This window comes from Mus pahari, chromosome 9, assembly GCF_900095145.1.
Source record: "Mus pahari chromosome 9, PAHARI_EIJ_v1.1, whole genome shotgun sequence".
NCBI classification, from domain to species: Eukaryota; Metazoa; Chordata; class Mammalia; order Rodentia; family Muridae; genus Mus; species Mus pahari.
Window position 1 is genome coordinate 14209250 of NC_034598.1, and position 12902 is coordinate 14222151.

A 12902-nucleotide genomic window follows, 5' to 3' on the forward strand; every position below is an offset into this window, starting at 1 on the left:
TCCCTAAGCTCAGTCTAAAAGTTGACTCGAAGCATCCAAGGAAAGGTCACACCAGGTTCCTTTCAGCAAGCATCTCTTGACAACTGCACCAGTGTCAGGCTTGGTTAGTGCAGACCAGAAGGATCCCCAGGTGGGGCAGTGCCCGGATGGCCCTTCCTTCAGTCTCTGCTCCAGTTTTGTCCTTGTTCTTCCTTTGGACAGGAACATTTCTGGGTTAAAACTTTGAAATTGGTAGGTGGCCCCATCCCTCTTCCAGGGACTGTGCCTATCTGCTGGAGGTGGTATCTACAGGTTCCATCTCCACTTCTCTGTGCATTTTGACTAAAGTCATTTCTGTTGGGTCCTGGAAACCTCTCATTTCCCTGGAGGCTGGGACCCTCCAGCAACTACCCTAGTTCCTCAAAACCTACTACTACATATTTATTTATTCAAATTCCTGAACTTCTGTACCTCTCTCCCATTCCCCTAGTACCTGATACTATCCCATTTGTTTCTTCCCCCTCCTCTCTCCCTCCCATATATACCCTGCTTCTACCTCACTTGATCATCCTGTTCCCCAGCTCCCTTCAATGCAAGACTGAAGCATCCACACCCTAGTCTTCCTTCCTCTTAAGTACCTGTGTGTTGTGACGTGGGCATTGTGAGCTTTTGGGTTAATATGCACTTATCAGGGAGTACATAATATGTGCATTCTTCTGTGTCTGGGTTACCTCACTCAGGATGATATTTTCTAGTTTCATCCATTTGCCTGAAAATTTCATGAAATCATTGTTTCTATTAGCTGAGTCATTCTCCATTTTTAAATGTACCACATTTTCTTTATACAATCTTCTGTGGAAGGACATCGGGGTTGTTTCCAGCTTCTGGCTATTATATATAAGACTGCTATAAACATAGTGGAGCATGTATCATGGTTATATATTCAAGAATCTTTTGGGTATATGCCCAGAAGTGATATAGCTGGGTCCTCAGGTCAAAGTTTCTCAGGAACTATCAGATTGATTGGCAAAGTGGTTTTACCAGCTTACATTCACACCAACAATGGGGAGGAGTGTTTCTCTTTCTCCACATCCTCACCAATATATGCTGTCACCTATGTTTTTTATCTTAGCCATCCTGATTGGAGTGAGGTGGAATCTCAGGGACAATTTGATTTGCAGTTCCCTGATGACTAAGGATTTGGAACATTTCTATAAGTGCTACTCAGCCATTCAAGATTTCTCAGTTGAGAATTCTCTGTTTAGCTCTGCTTCCCATTTTTTAAAATAGGGTTTTTTGATTCTCTGGAGTCTACCTTCTTGAGTTCTTTGCATATTTGAAATATTAGCCTCTGTCTGATGTAGGTTTGGTAACGAATTTTTCCCAATCTGCAGGCTGTCATCTTGTTCTATTGGCCATGTCCTTTGCTTTATAGAAGCTTTTCAACTTTATGAGGTCCCATTTGTTGATGGTTGTTCTTAGCGCATAAGCCATTGGTATTCTGTTCAGGAAAAATTTCTCCTGTGCCTAGGTGTTCTAGGCTCCTCTTTACCTAATCTTCTATTCAGTGTATCTAGTTTTATGTGGAAGTCTTTAATTCACTTTTACTTGAGCTTTGTAAAGGAAGATAATAATGGATCAGTTTGCCTTATTCTACCTGCTGACGTCCAGTTGAACCAGCACCACTTGTTAAAAATGTTCTGTTTTTCCCACTGGATGGTTTTAGCTTCTTAGTCAAATATCAGGTGATCATAGTTGTTTGGGTTCAATTTTGGATCTTAAATTCTGTTCCATTGATATACCTGTCTGTCTCTATACCAATACCATGTGATTTTTATCGCTATTGCTCTATAGTACAGCTTGAGATCAGGGATGGTAATTCCCCCAGAAGATCTTTTATTGTTGAGAAATTTTTTGATATACTGGGTTTTTTGATATTCCAAATGAATATGAGAATTGTTCTTTCTAACTCTATGAAGAATTTATTTGGAATTTTGATGGAGATTTCATTGAGTCTATAGATTGCTTTTGGTAAGATGGCCAATCCATGAGCATAGTAGATCATTCCATCTTCTGAAGTCTTCTTTGATTTCTTCTTTCAGGGACTTGAAGTTCTTGTTCGTACAAATCTTTCACTTGCTTGGTTAGGGTCACACCAAGATATTTTATATTATTTGTATTATGCGGGTGTTGTTTCCCTATTTTCTTTCTCAGACCATTTATTCTTTGAGTATAGGAAGATGTTTAATTTGATATAATGAATTTTGTATCCAGTCACTTTGCGAAAGTTGTTTATCACCTGTAGGAGCTCTCTGGTAGAATTTTTGGAGTTATTTATACATACTATCATATCAACTGCAGATATCTTGACTTGTTCCTCCCCAAATGTATCCCTTTGATCTCCTTTTGTTGTCTAATTGCTCCAACTATGCTTCAAGTACTATATTAAATAGGTAAGAAGAGAGTGTGTAGCCTTTTCTTTTTCCTGCTTTTAATGGGATTTCTTATTCTATGAGACCTTCAACAAAGACCTAATACCAATACTTCTCAAACCATTCCAGAAAATAGAAACATAAGGAACACCTCCATATTCTTTCTATGGATCCACAGTTACACTAATAACTAAACCACAGAAAGACCCAACAAAGAAAGAGAACTTCAGACCAATTTCCCTTATGAATATTGATGCAAAAATACTCAATAAAATCTTACAAACCAAATTCAAGAATACATCAAAATGATCATTCACCATGATCAAGTAAGCTTGATCCCAGGAATGCAGAGATGTTCAATATATGGAAATACTTTGATGTAATCCACTATATAAAAAAGCTTAAAGCGTATAACCACATGATCATCTCATTAGATGCCTTTGACAAAATAAAACACCTACTCACATTAAAAGTATTGGAGAGATCAGGAATTCAAGGTCCATATTTAATAAAATAAAAGCAATATACAGCAAATCAAGAGCCAGTATTAAACTAAATAGACAGAAACTCTTAACTGTATGATTTCTTATTGGTAAGCATTTTGGGTGAGTTGAGATGGAATCTAAATATAGTTTTTACTTGCATTTGCATGATAGCTGTGTATTTTCAACAATTAATGAAGCAAAGAGACAACCTAAGAATGTTTTAAAACCATAACAGGCATTTCTCTGAGAAAAAATAGCATTCAGAATGCATAACTAGAAAAGAAAATGAACCACTAAATATTCATCCAATCATTATTTTTCTCATTAGGGTGAACATGCAAGGTCACAGGATGACTAAATAGCTAAGGATGTAGACTTAACCTTTTTATTTCTGAACCAAAGGTTTTGGTTTTCAAATGAAGAGATGGGTTGGAATCCCGCATCTAATACATCCTTATCATTTTCTGTGTCTTATGACATAGTTTTTCTTGGTGTGATTTAACTATTGAGCATGTTAAGACTTTTGTTAAGTTAAATAAAGGCTCCCTATTTTGTACTAGTATCTAAAATTGTGACTAAAACAAAACATTTGTGTAAGAAATTCTACTGTACTGATGTTCATATCAATGCAAAGGATCATTCAAAGGCTGTATGTCAGCAAAGTGAGGCATGCTTTCAAAGCAATAAAGAATAAAATATTTACTCTTTAAAAACCTATTCTGTATAGGATGCTTAAAATTCTTACACTTAGCCTACTTCAAAACACCCCAGGTCATAAAATACTAATGTTACAAAATAAGTGAAGCTCATCTTTAATGAATAGATGTCAATAGATTAGCATTTTAAGTATGGGATGACAACATGATTGCAATAAACATCTGTAAAATTATTGCTTTCCATCTACATTAATTTGCTAAATGACTGCCATGTACATAGCCCCAAACCATAAATAAAAAATTCAGAAATCATTAGTAAATTAGATCTTGGTTACCTGATGTAAAAAAACTGAAAGAAAAAAATAAATTAAGTGTGTTGATGCATAACCTACGTTACTAGAATATAATGAGCAGGTACAGGTTAGTAGGAATTGAGGTACTTTTGTGTCCAAGGAGAATTTCATAGAATGAGTGCATGCTGTTTTTAGTGCTACTGCTGGCTATTTAAAAAGAGATTGATGTGTATCACTGTGTTGTAAAAGAATACTTTCCATGCTGTGACACAGTAGTTACCTTAGCGTTTCTGCCTATGGATATGAGTTTATATATCAAGACTGTTGCACTGTACTGACTTTTTACAGGCACCCCAGCTACTTTAACTACCTTGCTGAGAAGTTGATATCAAAAAGGGGAAAATGAAAACTGTCAGATACTGAATAAATAAATAAGTGTATGCTCTATTTCTATGGAACCCTAGTGCCTAAAAAACTTTTAAAACAGAAGAAGACATTCAAACAAAATTTGTAAAAAGAAAAAAAAAAATCCTGCTTGCTTTTAAATGGGTAATTTTATTAAAATTTTACATTCTATTCAAAGGGAGTTTAGTTGTTATTAATTCCATTTCCTATTTAATTAATTGAGGCCCTGCATTGAGAGTTTATTGTTTTTTTAAATTATGCTTAAAAGTTAGTTTTAATTAAAAACTTAGTCAAAGTATTGAGTGCACAGTTTCAGCATTTCTTACTGTGTTTTGCAATGATCGGAGGACAGAGAGTGACTCAAAGATCACATACCACTCAGTAAACCTCATGCAAGAAATTTATTGCAAGATGAGTACATAAACAGTGGCTTCTGAGCAGGAATAAGAGTAGGGGCAAGGAAATGAAGAAAGGGAGAGAAAGAATGATAGGGTAGAGAGGGAGACAGGGAAAAATGGAGGGAGGGAGAGAGAGAGAGATGAGAGAAAGAGAAAGAAAGAGAAAGAGAAAGAGAAAGAGAAAGAGAAAGAGAAAGAGAAAGAGAAAGAAAGAGAAAGAGAAAGAGAAAGAGAAAGAGAAAGAGAAAGAGAAAGAGAAAGAGAAAGAGAAAGAGAAAGAGAAAGAGAAAGAGAAAGAGAAAGGGAAAGGGAAAGGGAAAGGGAAAGGGAAAGGGAAAGGGAAAGGGAAAGAGAAAGAGACAGAGAAAGAGACAGAGAAAGAGACAGACAGAGAGAACAGGCTGTGATGATGGCACAGACTTTAAGGATGATGGAGGAAATGGAGGATGCACATAGTGGTGATGTGGAAATATGTTGTATTGACCTTTTGTAATAACATGTCATATAGGCCTTTATTGTTTATATAAAATTGGCTCTGATTCACTATTGGTGGGAAGAATCTGGTTCTGGAATGTAGATAGTTCCTAACATCCATCTTGCTTGTTTATAATAAAAGGCAAAGAATGTAAGGTAGGATTTAAAGAACTGTACACTTCAGACTACTTCCCACTTTCTGGAGACATCAGCATTTGTAGGCACCTAAGAGAGCTAGAATGGCATGGAGTCTAAGCTCTGTACTTGCTGTTTATGCTCTTTGGGACTATGTGGGGCTAAGAAAATGCATACTGCTTTCAGGTAGTCTTCAGTATTCAACTGATTGGAAATCTGTTGGAACACATATATATTGGGTAGAGAAGTTATAATTAATAAGTTTAATTTTGTCTTAGGTATAGATTTGAAGCTTTTAGGCTCCTGATCCTTGTAGATGGGAGAAGAATGCTCAAGAACAGGGAAAGGTCTAAAGAGAGATGCCACCCTCAGGAAGAAGCAGAGTAGGCAGGTGGGAAAAGAGAACATTGATTGAGAGTACTTATTGAGAGGTGGATTCTAGTAAATTCCCTGAAGTTTATATGAATATTTTTAACTTCATAAGAAGAGAAAAATTTTAGATATGTTAGACTTACCAGATTATAGAAAAGGAATAGAATAATACCTCTGAGTCACACAATATATTTTTTTTGTCCTTTTGGAAACAAAAATAATTCTTGGTTAAAAGAATTAACAGTCTTTTTATAGGGCCAGTAAATTGATTAGACAAAGTTGGTTTTAGCATAATGAGAAGTACTTTTAAGTATATACTTAAAAAAAACAAAAATAAAATTGTAAAACCTTGAGCATGTAAGTATAGTAATTATTGTCAATGCTTAACCGAGCTAGATTAATAGATTATCAGAATCCCACTGAGGAATGTTACAGTTCTGAAATTTTAAAGTCTTAATATAACACTACCATAGCAAGTGAAAGAAATCTGAACCATTTTCCATTTTTAGATACCTTTAGATCCCTTTCTTATAACTTGAAAAAAATGCTTTTACATACCTTAAGCCACTGTTTAAATTTTATACCTTTCACTTACATATATTAAAACACAATTTAGACCCTTACAATTTACTTAAGCTTTCATATCCTCAGACCATACATAAACTTTATACTTTCTACTATCAAGTTGTTTATCTTGAGACACAGCTGGTTGATTACTAAGAACAGTCATTGCAAAGTGAGTTCCTTTAAATAAGCAATAATAAAAAATTTACATTGAAATCTGCTTTTTGATTTTATCTCTTTCCAACATCAGGTAGCACTGTAAATTTTGTCTAGACCTAGTATTTGCTCTAGAAAAGTGAGACTTGATACCCGGTTTTTACATAGGAAGAGAACTGAGAAGGCAGCTAAAACCTTGGTTGTTTCTGTTAACCTGACAAATCTATCATCAGCCAAGTCATTAAGCCCTTACAGATCTGAGAAAGAAGAAAGTACAGATAAACACCTGAATCTATTAAAAATGATGAGTAGGTACCAATTACCTGGACAATCACCCAAGGATTCTCTGCAGAAATCTTGATTCTCTGATGGGCAGAGGTTCAAAGGCATTGGCCTTTGGTATCCAGACCCAGAAAATTCAAATAACGTTTTTGTGAAGTAGGATTTGGATGATAAGTCTACCTCATCTAGGGAAAGTGGGAAATTCACGTGACAGTGACAGTTTGAAAAGGGTCTGGCAGTAGGTGAAGATTGGAGGATCATTATTTATTAGGTATATCTAAACTAAACAGTATCTGCTTAATGTCTACTATTTGTTTTAGTCTTAATTTTGAAAGCATATACAGGATGCTAAATAAAGCTTATTGCTGTAATTAATTATATTAGTATTTAGCATCACTAGACGTACAGTTCTGACCTAGTAATATGGAATAATTATCCTGAACTGGAAATTTCTATAACCAGTTGAGGATCCTAGTAGTAGGATAGGGACATTAACCCAGTCATAAAACTTCAACCTACAATCTAGGCCAATGGTGAAATAGAATTTGTTCAAGTGACAAGCATACAACTGGTCCAACTTGTATGGTACATATCACAAGAGAGAGGCCATGTTTGACACTGCATGGATGGCCAGGAATCAGAGGCAGGAAAGTCTAGACACTATGATAGAAGCAGAAAGGACTAGCAATGAAATGAAATGAAATAAAATATATAAATAAATAAATAAATAAATAAATAAATAAATAAATAAATAAATAAATAACTTAATGAAATGAACCATAATGGTTTTCTACAAACCTCATAGATTAGTGCCTAGTCCAGTTGTCATTAGAAAAGTGTTGTGTTGGTTTGAATAGGAATTACCCCATAAACTCATACATTTAAATACTTGCCCCCACTATTAGGAGTCATGACCTTTTTGGAATATGTGTAGTTTTTTTAGAGGAAGTATGTCACTGTGGGGACAGGTTTTGACATCATCTATGCTCAAGCTATATCCATTGACAGTCTCCTCTGCTTTCCATGGATATAAAACCTTCTCTAGTACCATGTCTGTCTGCATGCCAATATGCTTCTCTTCATGATGATAATGGACTAAATCTCTGAAACTATAAGACAACTCTAATTAAATGTTTTCTTTTAAACAGTTGTCATGGTCATGATGCTTCTTCATGGCAATGAAACCCTAAACTAAGACAAAAGTCATCCAACAACCAATGGGAACAGATACAGAAATGCACAGCCAAATGTGAGTTCCCAGTCAAAGACTGGGAATAAGGATTGTAGGAGTCAGAGAGGTCTAGAACAACATGAAAACATTGTAAAAGTAATTTTTATTCTCCTGTTATAATTGTCATCTCTGAGGCTTACTGTCTCAGTCTTCAAAGCTGGACCTAGTCCTGAAAATTTCTAGCCTCTGTACAATTATCTAGGCCTAGAATGTTTTTTGGCATCAGAGATTTATTGCTGAATAAGCTCACCCTTTCTAACTCTTTCTGAACTCTGGCTGGCTGGCTCGTTCAAGTTAGCTTTTCTGGCTTAATCTCCTACCCAAGTCGACTGATTCAGTCTGGCTTCTGTCTCAGCCACTGACTGAATTGTTCTCGTCCTTATACTAAGTTTGCCCATAATTTCTAATATTCTATTTCCTCATTGTCTAGCTCATTTTTAACTTCATCTCTTTCTATCTTCTTTCTCTGAGAACTGTCTCTCTATAATTGTTCTAATAAAAGTGTCTTTTTCCTACCTGCTCTCTGTTCTGTGTTCTTTTTTTTTAAGGGTATATAAATGATAGTTTTTATTTGTTATAATCAATGATTTGAAAGTAATTATTTCTGATGGGTATTGTAGTTCACACATTTTATATTTGATATTTTCTTCATTTACATTTCAAATGCTTTCCCCTTTCTTAGGTTCCTCTCTGAAAATCCCCTCTCCTCTCTCCCCTCCCTCTGCTACCCAACCCACCCAGTCCCACTCCCTTGCTCTGGCATTCCCTCATACTAGGGCATAGAATCTTTGCAAGACCAAAGGCCTCTCCTTCCACTGATAGCCTTCTTACACTATATTCTATTGAGAGTTGGGCATATCTTATTATGCTAAATCCTGCTCTGATTCTTCACTTTGTTATTCACTATCAAACATTAGTGCTTCATTCTATAAACTAAATTTATATCTATCATTTGGGATTAAAAGTATGTGCCAAGTGCTGAGCCACACCACAATTAGAATTAGTGTTCTTTTTCAGTAAATAACATATTCTTGGTGTTCACAGTGTGATGAAATATCTAGAAACATAGGCCACAGAATCAATTAAGCAGAGCTCATAGGGGTTACAAAAACTCAAGTGACAAACACAGACCCTGTATGGGTAGGCCTTAGGTCCTCTGCACATATGTTGTGTTTATGTAGCTTGGTGTTCTTGTGGGACTCCCAACGATGAGGGTATGGGTTGTCCTTGACGCTTTCACCTGCACATGGGACTGTTTTCATCCTACTGGCTTGCTTTGTCCAGATGGGATATGAGGGTTTATATCTAGTTTTATTGTAACTAGTTAGGCTGTGTTTGGTTCATATCTCTGGGAGGCCATGTGCTTTTTCTTCATAAGGGAAAGAAAAGCATGTGATCTGAGGTATGAAGGTAGAGGACAATTAGGGAAGTGAAAGAAACTGAAAGAAGCAAAAAGTGGAGAAACTGTGGTCAAGGAATAATGTAAAAGGGAATAAGAAAACTTAATAAAAATAAATATATATACATATAAATAAATATATAAATAAATAAACATTCCCACTTATTCTTTACTCAGTGCACATTTATCAAAATTTCGACTCAATTTCAATGTATCCATATTATGACTATTTCATGGATCCTACTTACAATTTAATTAAGACATGGATATTTCTGTATAGTTTAAAGCTGCTGGCCTTTTTCTATAGCAGTTTCTTAACTATCTAACTTAACTTTGGCTTACCCAGCATTCTGTCTCCCTTTGCAGTTCTAGCTGCATGCTTACAGCTCCCTTCTGTCTCTGTTCTGTTCCCTTGTGTTCATTGTATTTCTGTATCCTCTGTTTCTCTGTATCTGTCTCTCTGTCTCTATCTCTGTCTCTCTCTGTGTGTTTCTGTCTGTGTCTCTGTCTCTCTCTGAAAGTCTCACCCTCATACTTCCTGCCTTAGCTCTAGCCACCAGTTCATTATTACATAAAAGACATTCAACTATGAACCAATAAGTAGCAGAACCATTCACAATCTGTACCTTAGGGTTGTCTTTAGGCAGTTAGGTCCATCTGACCATCTTTTAGGTAGATGAGGAAGAACTAGCATTACATTATAGAAAACTGGTGATGTGCCATAGAAATGACAATCACATCATCCCATAAGCACTTGCCATTTGCCAGTCTATCAAGACTACATCTATTCCAACAAGGTCATATCTCCTTGTAGTGGGGCCAAGTATATAAGCATATGAGTTTATGGAGCCATGCCTATTCAAACCAACACAACACTTTTCTAATGACAGTTGGACTATGCACTGATCTATGAGATCAGGACACCAGGAAAAATACACTTACTGAAAGAAATTGCTCACTGAGTACTCTGATTTATGCTGAGAAAAAAGGAGATCTTGAATCAAGAATGCCTTGAATAGTTTCCCTTCTCTTTACAAAAATACATAAAAATGGTTTGCTCAACCCAACAACAATATAGAGAGCATTCACTACAGATTTAGAAGTGGGTCTCATTACTTCTTAAACTAATAGAACTTCAGGAGGATTGTTTACACGGCAGTAATGGAAATTTTGAATAATTACAAGGTCTTAGTGGTTTTCAAGGTTCAAGAAAACTTCTTGGGACATATACCATATGCTAGTCCCAGTTTCTCTAGCAGTGAAAGAAACAAACATTAACAAGAAGTTGTGAATGTTAGTTCTGAATCAAATCCCAAATCCTAATGAGACTGCATAATATTAGAGGCAACAGAACCATGGGACATTGGCCATGAGAGTGCTAGACATAGAATGAACAAGTATAAGAAGAGACAAGGCGTTTTGCAGGTGAGAACCCTAGAGATCAAAATTGCCCATTCCCTTTGGGGAAAAATGATGCCACCAAAACTAGGTGTCAAACATGGGGCTGTTTTATTTTATGTTGTCTTCTAAATTTTACTTGTATTCTGGTTAGATATTTTCTTTCTAGGATCCCATTTCCTCATGTGGAAATAAGACTGTTTATTCTGTGCAACTGTATATCAGTAATGTGACTGAGGAATGCTCTTATAGAAGATCACAGTTAAGAAGGTGAGACTCAGAAGAGACTTTAAACCTTGTTGTATTAGAGCTAAAACTATTGAAACTTTCCGCACTTTTAAAAACAGACTAGTTAGATTTTCTGTTAAGAGGAAGTATGTAGCTATGAAACCAGGAATAAAATGATAAGACTTAAAGTGGTATATTTGCATCTCAAGGGGACTTGAGCAGAATGTGCCAGTTAGTCTTCAGTACATACTTGACTAGTCCTAGAATCATTTAGTAGATGTTCTTCAGAGTGTATATGTGAGGGCACATCTAGAGAGGTGCAACTAAGAACAGGATGATCCACTAGAAATGTGGTCTTATGTTCTGAACTCCATAAAATGAAGAGAGGGGAAAATTGGAGAATGTGGTGTGAGTACAGCTCTCATCTCCCATTCCTTCTGCACTGCAGATATCATGAGACCAGCTGTTTCATGCTGTCATCATTATGCCTTCCCCACCACACATTATGATTTTTATCCCTTCAAATTGTGACCCAGATTAAGCCCATCTTTTCTCCCTTAACTCGGTTTTGTTAGGTTCTTGTCATAACAACAAGGACAGAAATAAATTTGTGTGCGAGTATTTTCCTGAGATACCACTTTCATCACAAGTATTAAGACACCTCAGATTATCTTCAGTGGCAATTCTATTAGACACAAACTGAGATACTTCAAGAAAATCCACCTTATTCAACCAGACTTCAACATTCTCATGCCCTACAACACTACCACAATGATCTCAATAGAAGTACTTATTTCTTCACTTTGCCATATATTTCAAACATATTTAAATTGGTTAGTGCTCTTCATGCTACTAAATTTTCACACAATATGTTAAATTTCATTTTTATTCACCTTAAAACTCCCCCAAATTGTTGATGCCTCAGGACAGATTAACCTCATGGATAATAAGATCAAGAATTTAGCTGGGCATGGTAGCTCATGCCTTTCATCTCAGCACTTGGGAGGAAGAGGAAGGTGAATTTCTGAGTTCGAGGCCAGTCTGGTCTACAGAGTGAGTTCCAGGACAGCCAGGGCTTCACAGAGAATACCTGTCTGGGGAAAACAAACAAACAAACAAACAAGAATTTATAAGGTCAACTCAAAAGTTGGTTTATTGGGTATGAACAACTGCCAGTAAGCCTAACAAATAGTATTTGATGTTCAGGTCCAACAGTATGTGACCCTTATACATTGTGCTCTTACTTTATTATGCCCTGACATGCACATATGTATTCATATACCTATACATATAAACATTAAAAAACAATTCAGATCATTTTATTTGGTGTCCATAGTATTTCTGTTTTATTTCATGAGCACCATAAATTATCATTGATGGTTTTATGATTGGATAAATGATTTCTACATTTGATTTTTCTACTATTATTATTGATCATCAGACAATAACATGTTTGCATTCTTGTAACTGGCCAAGGATACTTAAATCTTCTCTGTAACTTTAGGATAAGTTCATATTGGTTTGTTATTAAATCTTTGCTCATATGGCCATGGGAGTTTTCTGATCCTCAACTATTTATTTTTTCTTCCAAATATTATATATTTGGTTCATTTATACATTGGCTATTCAGCCTGCCATACAATGACAGCAGCTTGAACAATTTATGTAATTACTACCACAAAGGCATCTCAGATCTCTCTCTTTCTGTCTCTTTTGTCTCTTTCTGTCTCTCTCTGTCTCTCCCTGTCTCTCTTTTACTCTCTCTCTTCCTCCTCTGTCTCCCTGTCTCAATCTACCTCCCCCCCCTCTCTCTCTCTCTCTCTCTCTGTGTGTGTGTGTGTGTGTGTGTGTGAGAGTGTGTGTGTAAGTCTGTCTTGCTTGCTGATTCCCTCTCTACCTTTTTGTTCATGCTCTCTTTCTGCTGGTCTATTTGTCTGTTTCTATCTCTCATGTTCCCATTCCTTTTTTTTTTAATTATTATTTTCTTTATTTACATTTCAAATGCTATCCCGAAA